General features: G+C 33.4%; 1 pseudogene; it reads left to right on the plus strand.

Moving 5' to 3' along the window:
* Positions 1-10,727: 10,727 nt before the first annotated feature.
* Positions 10,728-11,397, plus strand: LOC110704679 (annotated as a pseudogene).
* Positions 11,398-17,524: the final 6,127 nt, after the last annotated feature.

The raw sequence follows: 17,524 nt of genomic DNA on the forward strand, positions 1-17,524 counted from the left end.
GTGCTTTTGTGTTCATGGCCTTCGCCTTCAATGACCCTGTAATGATCCAATTATTACACTTGTAATATTGGGGAGCAGATTCATCACAGGTTTTTGCATAAACTGTCTTGCATCAGGGTGATGGGATTTGAGTGGAGAGTTGGTTAACCAGTTAGCTTATTTCATAACACAGATTGAATTTTATTTTGGTGTTGGTTCCATTACTTCCTATTTTACTGGATTTTGAATAAGGGCCGTTATGGTTCCAACTTGTAAGACTTTGATTTTTGACTTCCAGTTTTGAAACTTATATTCTTTTTAAAACTAAGTTAGTTTTCCACTGCTAATTTCTAAAACTAGCCTTAACGTTTGAACACGTGGCGGTAGCACTCCAATAATTCTCTTACAGGTTATACATGTTTTACAGGTTATACAGGCTTTACAGGTTATCAAAGGTTTTCTTTTAGAGAGAATTATTGGGGTGTTACACAAACCCTCATAAAAGACAGAAGAGGTGTGGCAACTGTGGCCAGTTTGGTCATTATGCCAAGACTAGTAAAAATGCACCAGTGCAAGTTCCAGCACCTCCACCAGAGGCCACCAAAGCATGCAAGCCTCTTTTGCAGAATGATTGGGTCAAGGAGCAAAGAAGGATGAAGGAGGAAAGGGCTGCTTGGAAGGTGTGTAATTTCTCCTGCACAAACTGTACTTTTTACACAAACTGTAGATTGTGTTCTTATTTTTCTATGTTTTTTTAAAACAGGCTGGTGGAACTCCTGGACCAAGGAGCATAGCTAACAAGAAATTCCCTCAAGAGACACCCCAACAACATGTGCCCTGTACCCAAGCATCCCAGGCATCAACAACTACAACTGCAGCACAGAAGCCAACAACTCAGGGGAGAAGGAAAGGGAAGAAGAAGAATTATGGTTTACTTTTGTTTCAGTACCTAGTCATGTACCCTGCAACTATGCTACTACTATTTTTAAGTGAACTATCTTTTGGCACAAATTGTCTGTAACAACTAAGAACAAGTTCAATTTCACTGTATGTTTGACATGCACTTTGGTCCTATGTAATTTGGCATTATGCACTTTGGTGTTGTCCAGTATATTAATGATTTTGGTCTACTTATATGTTAATTGCCATTGCACTGCAAATATTTACAAGTTGCATTGAATCTTGGTCATTTTTTTTGCCAACACAATCAAACTTCTACCATTTTATTCAAAATACTTCAAAGTCTTACATTTGCAATTTGTACTCATAAAACTACTTCTCCTAAGTACAGAAGCAATAATAGTACCCTAATCTCATTTCATTACAATTAACACACCAACAATCACAAATACACAACACATTACACTTGCTATCACACAAAGCATTCCTCCAACACCACTGTTCTGCCCTTCCTTGTTGTATTTCTTTATCTCAGAACTTAGAGCTTTGCACTTCACTATCAGGTTGTCATTTTCAGTTAGCAAACACCTTATTTGCCCACTTAAATCTTCAAGTTCTCTTTGCAGTGAGTTCATCTCCCCCTTCATCAACTTTTTATCAAGTAGAAGTTGATTGATGACATCCCTTTTCCACTCAGTGCCTTCTTCCTCATCCACCCACTCAAAGCACTTACAACCCCTACTTTTGGTTTTAGGATCATAGAATTTGCAGGCTTTGAACTTCCTTCCAGGGTTCTCTTTTGTCCATGAAGTCAGCCTAGCCATAGGAATCCCACAGTCACACTTCCTCTGTTTGGAGGGAGAAGACCTAATGAACGACATTGCAGCCTGTAATTCAACCACAATTATCAACAATTACATTCGTACAATCATTGTTTAACAAATATCAAAATCAATTTCACCCACTCATTTCCCAGCTTAAAACCCCTAATTTCAATTAGGTTATGAAACCTAACTCGATTGAATGAAATTAAGCACTAAATTAACACAATTGAAAAAGAATTATTGTATTATGCTTCATTCCAATTGAAATCACCCATTAACCAGAAATAATTTCAACGAAAAACACCTATTTCGTCTCCTAATTGGTGTCGCATAAATGAAATCATTGGGTTAAATAGCAGTGCTCACCTTAACACCAGTAAACAACAACCAGCAATTTCACCTTCTCTGCTATTCGCAATTGATCCAATTTGACAAATTCTCCAACAACATAGATTGATTTTAACAACTTACGTTTTTTTTTGTAAGGTAACAGCTTTGGAGAAGATGGGGGTACCAACAGTTACTTATACTCAGGATACTAACAAAAGTACCGTTGAAGTGGGGCCCACCAAACGACAAACTTAACAGCTTCAGTCAAATGGTACTGAATTTTGACAACAATGATTTGAGTGGTAGTATAATAAAAAAAAATTTAAAGAGGTAGCAAAATTGAGGTGCATGACTTTTAGTGGTAGCAAATTTGAAATTGTCCAAAAAATAAAGCTGCCAACCCCCTAAGCTAAACTAAGTCCTCAAATGTATATAGTTGCGTGAAATGGAATAAGGCTAATAAAAGTTGGAAACCGACATTAAGTTGAACAGCCGGAGTAAGGCCCAAGGATAATGGCGCGTCCATCTGTAGTACTCTTCATCCAATCGGGCCTAGTTTCTTGGAGTAAACTCGCGGCCTAGCTCTTGAGCGTGAACGTGACTGGGCCTCTAACTTTGGCCCAATTCTTCTTCCTTGGTTGGTCTGTGTTAGTAACTTGAAATCTTGAACCTCCTCACGTATCAGGCCCTTAATCACCGAACTAAATTTCTTTAACTCGGTCTTAGGCTATAAATATACGGTCATATAATACGATCCGACTCTAATATCTTTGTAGTGGCTAATAACTGGGAATTGTCATAATTCTGCAAATTCCTACAAAATAATACCAACTCTACAAAAATACTAGAAAACGTATATTAGTAATAAAAATAGCTCCGTAGATCTCAAATAACCACAAATATGACCGTGGGACGGGGAATAAAATACATATAAAATAGACTCATCAAACTAAAAAACTGTAGAGAATATTTCAAACATCAACTTTGAGCCCCACCGTGATCATGCTTTTAAGCATGGTAGTGTCCAAATGGAAGAAAGTTAGAGATAAAAGAGTCGCCAACAAGTTTTAGGAACTTGTAAACCGTTCATGGGTGTGAAGGTTACACCCCATTCACGATCACGGAGGTCGCTAACTCCATAGTGGTCCGGAACCATGACTGGGTATTCGGGGATGATGGTACGATCCAACCTAAAATAGATTGAACTCTCCCTAAATCGGCCTCTACTTAATTCTTATGATATTCATGTGCGCCTTCCGATCAACACACATACAATAAGTTAACCCAAAACCTGTTTAATCTATGTTGGTTGATTATTAATGCACAAATAAATCTATTATTGGCGATCACTTAAATTAAAATCATATTTAGCCTAAATTAAATTATTAGTTATCTTATTAGGCGTGATTTCAAGTACAAGTTCCCTTTAAACCTGCAAAAAAGGGCGTAATCAAGTAATAACAATAAATCATGAATAATCTAGCAACATAATAATTAAACGGAACAACAAACATAATCAAAACATGATTAATAGCATGATCCTAGGCATGATACTAAATAGATTAATAACAAACCCTAGCATGTCACTAATAAATCATAGTCGAAGCAATAGCCTAAACATGATACTAGGAAGAATGATATTAGAAATATTAATTAACACCCTAAACATGATACTAGGAATCAATATCAACATCCTAACATGATACTAGAAATCAAAATAATAAATATTAGGGAGATCAAATTACTCACTTTGATGCCTCGTATCTCTTTCTATCAAAACAATACACACGTTAGTAACTTCGAGAAAGATTAAATCAAATTAAATAAATCAAACAAGAATTGAAATATAGATTTGGGACCAAACCCTCAGAACTATCAACCTTTCACGTCAAGGTCGAAGGCAACTACGAGATTGGCTTAAGTATTCAAAGCTCGTGAAGGACGTATGATGTATGATATCAAGAAGGTTTTGGTGAGTGAAAACGGGGTAAAATGACCTCTATTTATAGGGGAAAACGAGGGTCAAAGATCAGAAAAGAGTCAGAATTTGACTCGGAGTAAAACAAGTTTCTATCGTAACGCGATAGATTTATCGCCGCGCAATAGGTTTATCGCAGCACGATATTTCTATCGCATAGCGATGCTTTTTAGAAGATAGAATCCGTATGGGATCCGACTCCAATCAAATTGGGTTAATCGAATTTCCGTACGTATTCTAATTTTATCAGAATTAAAATTATTGAAAAACAAATGTTTTATCCGAAGTAAAATTCTTAAATTTTTATCTTTTTGAAAAAAACAGGATAAATTCGAAGCTAAAAATAAATCCTAAGGGATTGAGGAATGATGTTAAGGTTAATGGACCCTCCACATGGTCATTGGGTCGTAGGTAAGGCTCGGTTTGGGCTCGGTTTAGTATTTTGGCCATAACTTCTTCGCTATAACTCGGATTTGGGCTTATAATATATTTTTGGAAAGCTCTTTTTAAGCCCCATCCAACTAAGATATAATTGGACCATAATTATGGACCAAAATAAACTGGTTTGACGTTTTTATAAGGAGGACACGAAATGAATGATTTTGGCTTAAAACATTTAAGGAAATGTTATAAATGGTTAAGGCTAAAGGGAGTTCACGAGACTATTCAACTCTTCACCAAACTCGATAATCAAAGACGTGAAAGGTACTCATCACTGAATTTGGTTTTTGGGGAGACACAATTAGGTGTCTACACATAGTGCTAAAAAATAACCAAAGATAGCCTGGCTGCCTTCTTTTTTTTTCCTTCTTTCTCCACATACAGAACACATTTTACCATCAAGCATTACAAATTCCCTATCCAACCAAACAACAGCAGATAATAATAGCATCAATTTTATATGGTACCAAAATTGCTAGAAATTAATATGGAACCATATTAATTGAGACCAATTTTACACTGTAACATTTAGTCCAATTTCAAAGAACTATTTACTTAAGTACTCATGTCACATGCTCACATAGCTAAAATAACTGGATATACCACTCACATCACCAAAAGGAAAAGGAGAGAAAAATCATACTTTGCCTTTCTTTTCTCCCACCAAGCCACCAATGCAACACCACCCACCGCCTCAGCTTTCCCTCACCAGCATCGCCACCTCCACTACTCACCACAAAATCACCAACAACTACTCATAACCTGTCATTCACACCCATCCCATTCCACAGATAGACATCTGCCTGTTGTTGCATGTTGGTGTTGGTTGTGAGCACCCTCCTTTCTCTGCTCACTCCTGCTGTAGGTGTAGAGGATGAGTGGTACGGACACTACAGAGCACCATCCTTAACACAACACCCTCAAACATCACTTGTAGCCACTCAACGCTTTCCCTTCATCACCATCATTACCCTTACCAACAGTCTGCAATTTACACTAACCACACGTCCACACCACAACCATCAACTTCTTCATCACCACCCAACCAGAACACAAATCAGCGGAGGATAGAGGGTAAAGGCTGTGAATTTTCAGAAGTTGTACATAATAGAAAGAAAAGGTGAACATATGAGTTTTGGAGTTTTTGATCTACCAAAGAGGTACCACGTAGATGTTCTCGACATTTTACTATGTTCTCTTAAAAACTTCAAAGTTGTAGCAAACCCCTCTTGAACTAACAAGTGCAAATAAATTAACTCTCATTCACATATATTATGAACATTTTGCAAGTTATATACCAGTCACACCAGAATCACGGCATTCATATCTATAGAGGATGAAAAGATATCATGGCTAACCGTAAATAAGCAATTTTATCATCCATGAAAATAAACTTAGTAATGGTATTTATCTTAAATCAGTTCTACAATTCAAATTCACAAATAAAGACCCAAAACTTCAGTGATATAAAAAGGAACACTTGTGTTTAACAAAAAAAAACACTCATTCCACATGTAATCTACTTGAAAAATTATGAGGTGATTAAAATTATACTATGTTTCTGCAATACACAGATCAACTTGTGACTTTTTGATTGACCATATCTAGCCATTGCAGTGGCGTATCCAGGAACTTCGAAGTGTGGGTTCGAAATCGTGAAAAAAAAATGAAAATATACTTATCAAAGATTTAATAGTTGAGGTATTAACTATCGAACCCTTGATCTCCGGCTACCCAATAATAGTTTGCAAGGTAAATAATACCACGGAGTAACACTTCTATATAACACTCATTTTAACACAAATACTTGTTTTAAATGTTTTTTTTTCATGAAAATCAGTGGGTTCAATGAACCCATTTGAACCCATCATGTATACGCCCCTGAGCCATTGTACATCCATCTGACACAAAGACAAAGCACTATAGTCTAAGAACTACAATCACACGAAACCATACTAACTAAGAAAAGGAATGATATGAATGAAGATAAAAAGGAGAGTAAATAAAACACATTGCTCTAAATACTTTACCTTGTATTCATCAATAGCTTCCTGTAAAAATGCAATGTCAACATTTTTTCCCTACAATAACATGTAACTCATAATCACAAAATGATACATTGTGTAAATTCTAGTTCAGTAATAATCATAGGCATTCAGAGTAATAGAACATATTACAACTCATGAAGCAAAACAATCTGTAATGTAGTCTGTCCAGAAATCTTATGCACCTGAGCAAAATACCAACAACAACTACAAAGAAAACGGGAAATTCCCTGTTTCTCATAATGAGAAACGAAATTTGTTTCTCATGGGGGCATTTTCGGGAATAAATCAATAACTTTTTCATTATTGTGGGCTCCACAATTGAATAAAGTTGAATAAAGTTGTTCGTTTATTTACAAAAATGTCATGTGAGAATCAAATTTTGTTACTCAATATGAGAAATTGGGGCTCTCTCAAAGAAAACACCATGTCAGGGCTCAATAAAACTTTGTTATTGGAAGATCAAAATGCACACCACCTCAACTCTACCTAGCCATAACTGATTAGAAGTTGTTTCAATTCCAAAAGATTTGTATATCAAGAAAGCACGTGCACGTGCACGTGCACACACACACACAAATAAACGGAGGTTAAAAACATATCAAGCTTATATATATAGCAATACACAAACACTTACTAGGTGGCTTTTGCGTAAGATAATCCGTGCCACTTCCCTGAGCCATCTTTGTTGATCCTATCAGCAATTATTCGCTCCACCTATATATGCAATACACAAATATAAATCTTTACATTTGCAAACAAGCTTACACCAGAGGTAAATGTAGAAATACAATATGTCATATCTCATATACGGAGTTGTAAGCACCAAGAGGAAAGCAAAATTCAAGGTCTATGAGAAAATACTTGACAATTTTGTTTGGAAATATCCAAATCCATTTCCTTGCTCACGAACCTAACAAATCATGCAGCAAGATAACATTACAAAGAGGTATGTTAACCATATTAATAAGGCCTATTTCCTATTCCCGTATAGTCGTAATAATTTGATTACTGGAAATGACTTCCTAAACTGGCTAAGATTTTTTCTGGGTTGAGTTATTCATACTTCCTTTGCCCCCTAAATATTACTCCGTGCTTTGTACTGGGGTATATTATTTACACTTTTGCTAGTATTTACACTCCTCCCCAATTGCATATTGTGATTCATACGTGAGGAAAAATTGTTATGTGAGGTTTGATTCGTCTTGAGTGTACACTTTTCATAATTCTATAATTTACTATATAATTCTAGTTTGGTTTGTTCAAAAATAAATATTCTATAACAAAAAATAAAAATCAAGGCTAATAATTTAATTTTTTTTTAAATTTTTGTGAAGGCTAATAATACGTATTGAGATATGTAATATATAAACTCTCTTGTGTGCAATATTTGGGGAATAAGATAAGTTTTTTTTTTTTTTACAAAAAAGTACCTTGTAAAATACTAACTGGCCTAGGCCTAAAATAATTCCTGCAAGACTTCAAAGGCAAAGGCCAAGACATAAAAAAGGTTGCCCAGGTCATCACAATATATAATTGTGTCTTAAAATGGCCCATGCAATCTTAAACCATTTTCGAGGGTCCATAAGGAAAAATTATGAAAAGTTATGGAATCTTGAATTATTTGTACGTGAGTATCCCTTATAGGCTTATAGATAAACAAAAAAAAAATCAATTTATAAGGTAAGAAATTAAATATGTTTATAAGGTTAATGAATATTGATTAACGAGTACTGTTTTTTTTTTTTTTGAAGACACGAGTATTTCTTTTATTGATACAAAGTATATGGTTTTGGGGTAACCTGTTTAAACTTATGAACCAAACTCTCTCTCAGTGATATATATTTGAGTCAGGTTGGCTAGTTCGACACTCAACCAAACCAATGCAAGCCGCAAAAATACGATTTGGAATTTAGCATTAGCATTTTAGCTAAATTTGATTTGTATGATAAATACTTCATTTGTATCTGAATATATAAGTACATTATATTGACTGGGTGTCAAGCACAAATTTAACCATTAGTATTTTTTTAAGACATATTTTGTATTAATTTAACTTACATGCAAAAATTTGATATTATGAAAATATTCATCGTGATCAACAAAAGTTTACTATAACATTTGATTTTCTTTTGTTTTTGAAGGAAACATTTGATAATTTTTTATCAACAAACCAATTTATATATTTTTATCTATTTTTTTTTTTTTTTTTGTATTTATGCTTTTTAAAGTTTCTTGGTGTTTTTTATATATATATTTTTTCATTTTTTTTTGTCAAAATTATGATTTAACATCTGAAATGGAAAAGCTTTTAGTCGTTTACATGGTAGATTTTATGCGATACTCGAAAGTATCTTCCTTATGTCGAAAAGAATGGGTGAAACACGTTGGTTTGTCCAAATAGCGTATTTTCGCCAGTTTTTAGATTTAGGGCTACCGAAAATCAAGCAAATACAAAGTTTATTCATCCAAATTGGTAAATTTTATTTAATTTCGATTGTTTTTACTTTTATTTTATAAAAGGGAAATTATTTTGTTAATTCATTTTTATTTTTTCAGTTAATGCAAATTGTGTGAAGGTTTGTGGGGTTTGGATTGGCCTTGAGGCTCAAAAGCTGCATGATCGGTTATTAAAAGTGATGGGTGAAAATATTCTTCAGTGTGAATTTTGAGCGGACATGTGATTCACGCAATTTGTTAATTTTTGAATAATTTTTATATATAATTTGTTTATGCTATTTGAATCTCTATTGACCCCAACACATTATTGTATTAAAAAAAGCTTTCAGGTTCATGTGCTTGAAAAGCAATAGATATAGTCGAAAGAATTATTGAAACTGCAAATAAAATTGTGGAAATTTTGTCAACAGCTACCAATTTTTTAAAACAATTACCACAAAAATGTAAAAAGTTAGAATAGCACTACCACATGTAAAATTTCGGCAAGAATCTCCAACAAGTGGGTCTCACTTTCTACATTTCCCTCCAATTTTTTGGTATGCATAAGTTGTCCATACGGTTTAGAGTCTCATGTATGTGGATATTTGGTATGCGTATTTAATGATTAACTATCCGATATATAGGTTTAGAAATCAGTTTTTGCTTAAGCATCGAAAGCTTACTTTGACTCGTGAGATCTTCCATGACTCTTTCAACGACAATGGGTCAATTAGTCGTTGTGTTTAATTGATTTGTTTTACATTATTTTGGTATCATACCTTGGTTTTTATAATCGTTATTCTCGATTTAAATATATTATTCTCTTCCATTAATTCACGATAAGTTGTTATTTACGGAGTTTGTCTTATATTTAAAAAAATTATGCATACTACGCTTTGTTCCATTATTTATTTTAATTTTTTTTTTAATATAATGATAACCTTCAAACAAAACATATACTTGATTACTTTTTTGTAGGAACTTATAAGAGACACGTTTGATTTGATGAATGTTATGCGACAATTGAATGCTTAAATCAACAATCTCAATACAAGTCAGGTACAGGCTAGTCATTGCAATGTCAATGCAGTAGCAGGACAACCTAGTTCATCTGCGGTGATCAGAAACAATGTTGCTGGTTTGCCCTTAATATTTTGCAAATGGTTCACAGCTAAGCTTAAGCATAGAACAGTCAGACCAGTCTAGATACAGTCCAAGCTGTTCATTTCTTTCATGTCAAAATCCATATTGGTTATGTAGTACTCCCTCCGTCCCTTATATTTTGCCCCATAGTGTAATGTTACTTATCAATAATACCCTCCAGGTTTTGGCTTTTTATCAATGATTCACATCATTAAACTTTCATTATCACCGGTACACCTAAACTTTTCCCTAAATACCTACAGTGACCTTAACGTTAACAAAACGTTAATTTGGCTGTGTTGTCAGCGTTTTAAAGGTTAATTAGGCTAAACCCCTCTCATTTAATTTCCCTCCAACTTTCCCTTCCATTTTTCCCTCCTTTTTTTCCCCTACTTATACCCCCTCCCTTCCTGTTTGCACTCCCCCTTTTCCATTCCCATTCACGCTCTTCACTCTCTCCCCTGTTCTTCTTCTTTGCTAAACCCCTCTCATTTAATTTCCCTCCAAATTATTCAATTGATACTAGAAAACTAGGAGTGTGGAATTTGGGATTCTACTTTTTACATTTTTGGTATGTTTTATGTCAAATTCCACATTAATCAGCTTAAAGGTTAATGGGAAGTAAAATTTGTCTTTATATCACAGAGAATGGGAGTTCGCCGGTGCCTTGAAGTGTAGAAGCTGGGCACTGTTAACTACTTGAATGCACTTAAGCTGCAGGAGAAGTTGGTATCTGATAGAAAGGCTCGAAAGATAACAAATACTCTTCTTTCTTTGCAACATCCTCCTACATATACCCTTGGAAAGCATAAAACAGATCACAATTTTCTAGTTCCCAAGCCTGAGTTGATACATATGGGAGTTGAAATACATTACACTCAAAGGGGAGGAGACGTAACCTTTCATGGTCCACATCAAGCAATATTATATCCTATCATATCTCTTCGTGGTATTGGAGTAGGTGCTCAGAGTTATGTGGAGAAACTTTAGCAAACAATGATCGAACTTGCAGCCATGTATGGATTTGAGGCTCACCCTGGACACAAAGGTGAAACTGGGGTATGGGTCAGAGATGGAAAGATTGGTGCAATTGGTGTTCGTATTCAATCTGGGATTACATCTCATGGTTTGGCATTCAACATTGATCGTCCCCTGTGGGATTTCAGATAAGGAAGTTACATATTTGAAAAGAGAGACAAATTTGGAACTTCCTACCGAAGTGATTCAGGAGCAGTTAATACATTGTTTTGCCAGACAATTTGATTTTAATCCTGTTTTGTTAAATAAAAGCAACTATGACTTTTGTATTCACCATTGATCTAATTCTGAGAATTTTCCATGCATCATACACTTACACAGTTACACTTGTTCTTGAGTATCTGAAATTGTAGCTCTTTAGCTTTTTGAGCAAGTAGTCATCCCCAAAAATGATATAAAGGGTACAAAAAAAAGGGGGAAATTACAGAAGAAGAAGAGCAGGGGAGAGAGTGAAGAGCGTGAATAGGAATAGAAAGGGGGAGTGCAAACAGGAAGGGGAGGGGTATAAGTAGGGGAAAGAAAGGAGGGAAAAATGGAAGGGAAATTTGGAGGGAAATTAAATGAGAGGGGTTTAGCCTAATTAACCTTTAAAATGCTGACAACACATCCTAATTAACGTTTAGTTAACGTTAAGGTCACTGTAGGTATTTAGGGAAAAGTTTAGGTGTACCGGTGATAATGAAAGTTTAATGATATGTATCATTGATAAAAGCCAAAACCTGGAGGGTATTATTGATAATTTCCCTATTAAGTTTTGATTGGAAAAAAGTAATGAGAGAGAAAAGTGGTGGGGTTAATGGGGTGGTTGTGAAAGTAGAAATGTGGATCCATATGTCCAAAAATAGAATGAGGCAAAATTAAAAAGACAGACTAAAACGAATATTGGGCAAAAATTAAGGCACAGAGGGAGTACTCAGTAAAATTATTGTTGACATAGCTTACAATGAGGCTACCGACTTAATGATACAATACGTAGCTTACAACGTGGCCACCGACAAAATTATAGGTCATGTTACCAATTAATTTTTAATCTTCATTTTATTGTTGTTTTATAAGGCCCTTTTGGCAGCCTGATTCACACATTTCTTTGTGGTTTGGTTGGTTCGTATTTTACAACTGTAATATTCACGGCCTTAATGTTACTCATTTCTTTACCGGCATAAATTACAATACATTTACTATATTTTACCTAATTATGTTTTTAAAAAACTACAAGTTGATCGGCGTTGGTATACGCGTTGTTTCCTGATGATAAAGACATAAACAATTAATATTTGAAAATATTTTTTTATGTTACATAATGATTTTGTAATATCTTAATTTCTATTTTTTTTATATAACTTGTCATAACAAAATCTCTACAAAAAAAATATAATCTTTTAAATTAATTTTAAAAGGTATACTCCATATTTTTTAACCTACTGAAATTATATAGATTGTCCATATTAATGCTTGGATAGGCCAAGTTTACTGTCGTGTACTCGAGTGACCAGAACTCGACGTAATTTATTATGATATATTATACTACGTATATTAGATTCACAACGTATTCTACTACGGAATGAGAACTTAGCTTAAAAGTACATTCCATTTAGTATTAAATGATTTTATAGTTATAGTTCCATTTTTTTAAAACGACCTAAGGTATGGTATCAATAGAAATATACTTCAACATACCTCTATAAATTAATCGCCACGTAATTATAACCACCAATTGTATCATCACAATGAGAATTTTAAAAGTCATTTATATTTTATTTATTTTAGATAATTTATAAAACCCAAAATTTAAATAAATTTAAAACCAGAAAATTATAGGCTTTATAGCCCATGTGCTAATTTTCCGCATACTATAGTAACAACTGATGAAAATTTAGTTACCTACCTAGCCTTCTAACATTTAGCCAAGAGTTACAAGTTTTTTGGAACATTTTATGAATGGCGAAAGCAGTCAAACGAAAACACAAAGAGGAATACTTAGGCATTTGTTCATTATGGCTACATAGAAATCCCGCCGACCGCATAACTAAATGTAATCAAGCGTCAATGTAAAAAGTTTGTCCGAAAATGAAGTTGTGGAAAGACTGATACATTTAGATAAAATTGATTTAATCTTCCAATGGATCAACTTATACCCTCAAGTGCGTAAAGTAAATATATGTGCACCTTGATCGAACACTAGAAACATGAACGTATTCTACAGTAAGCAGATTGTTGTATGTAGTCCGAAGGGATGTATTATGTAGGAAGCAGATAGTTGTATGTATTTTTTAGTATACATGAGCGCATTTTGTAATAAGCATATATTTTTGGATTTTAAATATTTTAAATCTTGAATCACTATTCGTTGTTGATTAAATTCTCAAATCTCATTCACTAATTTTGCTAACATGGCAACTGTTTTTTTAATTCTAACATAAAAATATAAATCTCTTATTTCATTCGTTGCCCAGATGGTTGATAAAATTTTAAGATAACATTTTTACTTGAATGTTAAATACAATCAAATAATTCGTTCTGATAATGTAGGATATTTAGACATACGATATCATATGGAGTGTACTTTGTGTAGTTTTGTTTGTAAATAGATATCTATGTTATGTCTTGAAATTATTTTTATTGAACTTAAATTATTTCCATTGAACTGAAATTATTTTTACCAAACTAAAATTATTTTTACTAATTAAAACTTATTTTACTGATTCTCTAATATTTTTTAAATTAATTAAATAACAATGCATTTTGTATGCAACAAACAACAGCGTCACAAACTAACCCTTATAAAACTGATCGAGTAACCCCTGTAATACTAACTGAGTAACCTCTAACACTGGCTAAGTAACCCCTATCTATAACACTGATTGAGTAACCACTATAACACTGACCAAGTAACCCCTATAGCACTAACGAAGTAACTTTGATCTTGTAATGGTTGGTGACACGGTTTGTCCAGCTACATATAAAAGTTTGTGATTAAATATATTATAAATGGATCTTATTTTAAAAAAATTTCTAAAACGAATTTGATGATGGAAATAGAATTGAGTCATAGGATATTTATTAAAAATTATGATTAGTTTTGTATATATGAAATATTAGAATTTTATTGATTATAAAACTCTATGCAACAATTTTATCTTAAAAAATCTATCCAAAAATCGCTTACTTAACATCATATGTGTCACAATAATACGTATTTATCTCCTATGTGGCGTGACACTTGGCAAAAAACTGGAATGCCAAGTGTCGCTGTCTCGTGGTCTGGCTGCGAGACCGGCTTTATTTATTAGTGATATGAATATGATATGATATTAGTTTTTTTTGATAAAATAATGGATAATAATTACTTGCGCATCATTTTTTTTACATAGTAACAATTTTTGATTTATTGGTAATCTCTTTAAAATCACAATTTTACAAATTACATTCGGGACATAATTAAATATTTGTATAAAAACATATACTTTTTAATTGGTATCATTATCTAATATACAAGTTAATTAATATCTAAATAAAGATAAAGTTAGTAACATGTCCTCCTAATGTTGATTCAATATTTTTTATTTAGTTGCTCTATGGAAATAATTCATGGTATAAAATTTCCCACATATGTAACAAATTTGAAGTCCTTAATTAAGCCAAAATGAAAATGTTCGAAAATGAGAAATTAAACTCAATTATGATTTGTACTATTTTTCCCAAAATGTATTTTTCATAATATAGGTGATCAGCACACAATTGCCTATTTGGTTGATATTTGTTTTTTTTTCTTTTTTTCTGTTTGTGTGTTTGAAGGATGATGAGATTGCAGAAGAACGAGCAGGGAAGATTAGAGAGAGAAACAAACCCAATTATTATTCAGATTGAAAACTATTAGTAACATTTCCCCATCATTGGATTATTAATAAATCCTCATAAACATGCTAAACCATAAAATACTTAAAAACAAAATTAATTGGATAGTAGTTTATAAGACAAAAATACTAAACCAAAAGCAAAATTAATTGACACAAATTGGAATAATTTATTAGGCTACAAGGAATAAAACATCCTTGAAATATGATTCAAAAAAAATAAAACATCCTTGAAATTGTAATGGATTAGCCGACATCTCAAGTAGACGAGAATCGTCACAAAAGATACAGCGCGGAAAAGGAAAACGAATGCAGAGGATAAACTAAAAACATAAAGAAATCGAGACATCAATATCCATCTACGCAAACAGTCACATCTGCTTCTTCAATACATATTCAACAAGAGGGTCCAAATATTTCCCTTGTTAGCGTTGCTTTTGTCTTTCAATCCCCCATGAGTCTTGGTGTAGTATTCAACCCCTTTGTTGAAAGCGTATGTCTTCCAATTCGTGGACCACGAACAAACCCTGCATTTGTAAACCTGTACAAGGGTTTTGTGCATATTTGGACACGACATCACGGAGTTCTGGCATAATATCTTCTCAAGATTGCTCCAGTCAACGACCTTATTGGAGTTTATTCTTATACCTACCTTCTCCTTCCAACATTTATTTAGTTGCTGAAGTTTCATGATGTCAAAACATCCTGTAATTTTGGGGTAGATTTCGTGTTCAAATATTTCTTCCCATTTACCATAAGCTTCGTGGTCTGGGTAGTATGCATCTTCCTCAACAATGTCATCCACGCCCGACATTATTTGTTAATTTAATTTGCTGTACGTATGGTAATCAAGTGATTATTAGTAAGGTGATGGAATTTGTTCTTCATCTGAGTTTTCTATTTATGTAGGAGGTAAATAAAAAAAGACCTTTATGTGTTGGAATTTGGAAAGGTTCTTGGGAAAACTGTATACTATTAAATGTATACTACACGCCTATGAAATAAATATTTCGGTTTTAATTTCTTCTTAGGTAAATGTATGATTTCATTCGTTGGGTTATCAACATAAAATTAAAAGATTACGATAAAAATAAAAACATTTCATTAACTGATTTCACTTGTATTCTATAATTTGTTGAAGTATGTCCTTTTCCTTAAGGAAAACAATATCAAAATGTATTCTAATTGTAAGTTTGATGATATTTTAGTAAGCACAAGTGATTTGAAATTAATTTTTACTTATAAAGAATTCTTTTTTACTAATCAGACTCGTTTTGGTACATGATTAGTTAACATATTAAGCTTTTATACGTATAATTAAATCACAGTAAGAATTATCATCAAAATGTTTACATCCCAAAAAAATTCTTATACGAAGGATTCTATTTCAAAACTAATTAACATTAATTTCAAAATGAAAAATTTAAATATAATTAAAATTTATTTAAATAGATAAATTCCCAGTAACACCAATGACATTACATCGATATCGATCAAGTTACTTTACGCACTTGAGGGTATAGGTCGATTTATTGAGAGATTAAATCAATTTTATCTACCGACGCTTGCATAACCAGAAGTCGATATGTTGTAACTTGTTAGAGCCTTCCTTTTGCCTTTGAGCATAATTAAGGCGACAAACAAAACTTGGTTTGTATTTTGGGAGTTTTTGAATTAATTGTTGCACCTATATGAAACGATTAATTTTACCTTACCTAGCGCTAATTATGTAGTTACTGCTAAAACTTATGTTGTTACCGAACTCTCACGATTTGGTTTTTGTTTCCCACGACAGGATATTAAACGAAGTTAAAAAAATAAAAGGCACATGTATCATACCCCAGACAACAAGGCTAAAAGAAAACCGTGTAGAATACAAGCGATATTTTCCGATGACCAAAAAAATACGTCCACATTCCTAAAGCAAAGCTTTATTCCCTAACGAATTTGTAACCGCTTGAAGTTGTGAAGTTGTATTCTGCTTCCGATGCCATGGTTAAATCATAACAAAGAAACCTCTTCAGAACACATACAATAACCAAAAATCAAATCAGATTTTCCACAGCTTCATTTTCGGACGAACTCGTTACATTGACGCTTGATTACATTTAGTTATGCGGTCGGCGGGATTTCAAAGTAGACGGAATGAACAAATGCCTAAGTATCCCTCTCTGTGTTTTCGACTGCTTTCGCCATTCGTAAAATGCTCCCAGAAACTCGTCTCTCTTGGATAAATGTGAGAAGGCTAGTTAGGTAACTAAATTTTCATCACTTATTACTATAGTATGCGGAAAATTAGCACATAGGCTGGTTCAGAACCTCCCCTTTGCCTTTGGGCCTAATTGAGGCAACAAACAAAACTTGGTTTGTATTTTGAGAATTTTTGAATCAATTGTTGCACCTATATAAAACAATTAATTTTACCTTACCTAGCGGTAATTATGTAGTTACTACGTACTAAAGCTTATTTTGTTACCGAACTCTCCAATTCCTTGTCGTATGGCAGTTCATGGGGGCGCTCATGGGGACCACATGGCAAGGAAATAGCTCCAC

Source organism: Chenopodium quinoa, unplaced genomic scaffold, assembly GCF_001683475.1.
Source record: "Chenopodium quinoa cultivar QQ74 unplaced genomic scaffold, ASM168347v1, whole genome shotgun sequence".
Classification (NCBI taxonomy): Eukaryota; Viridiplantae; Streptophyta; class Magnoliopsida; order Caryophyllales; family Amaranthaceae; genus Chenopodium; species Chenopodium quinoa.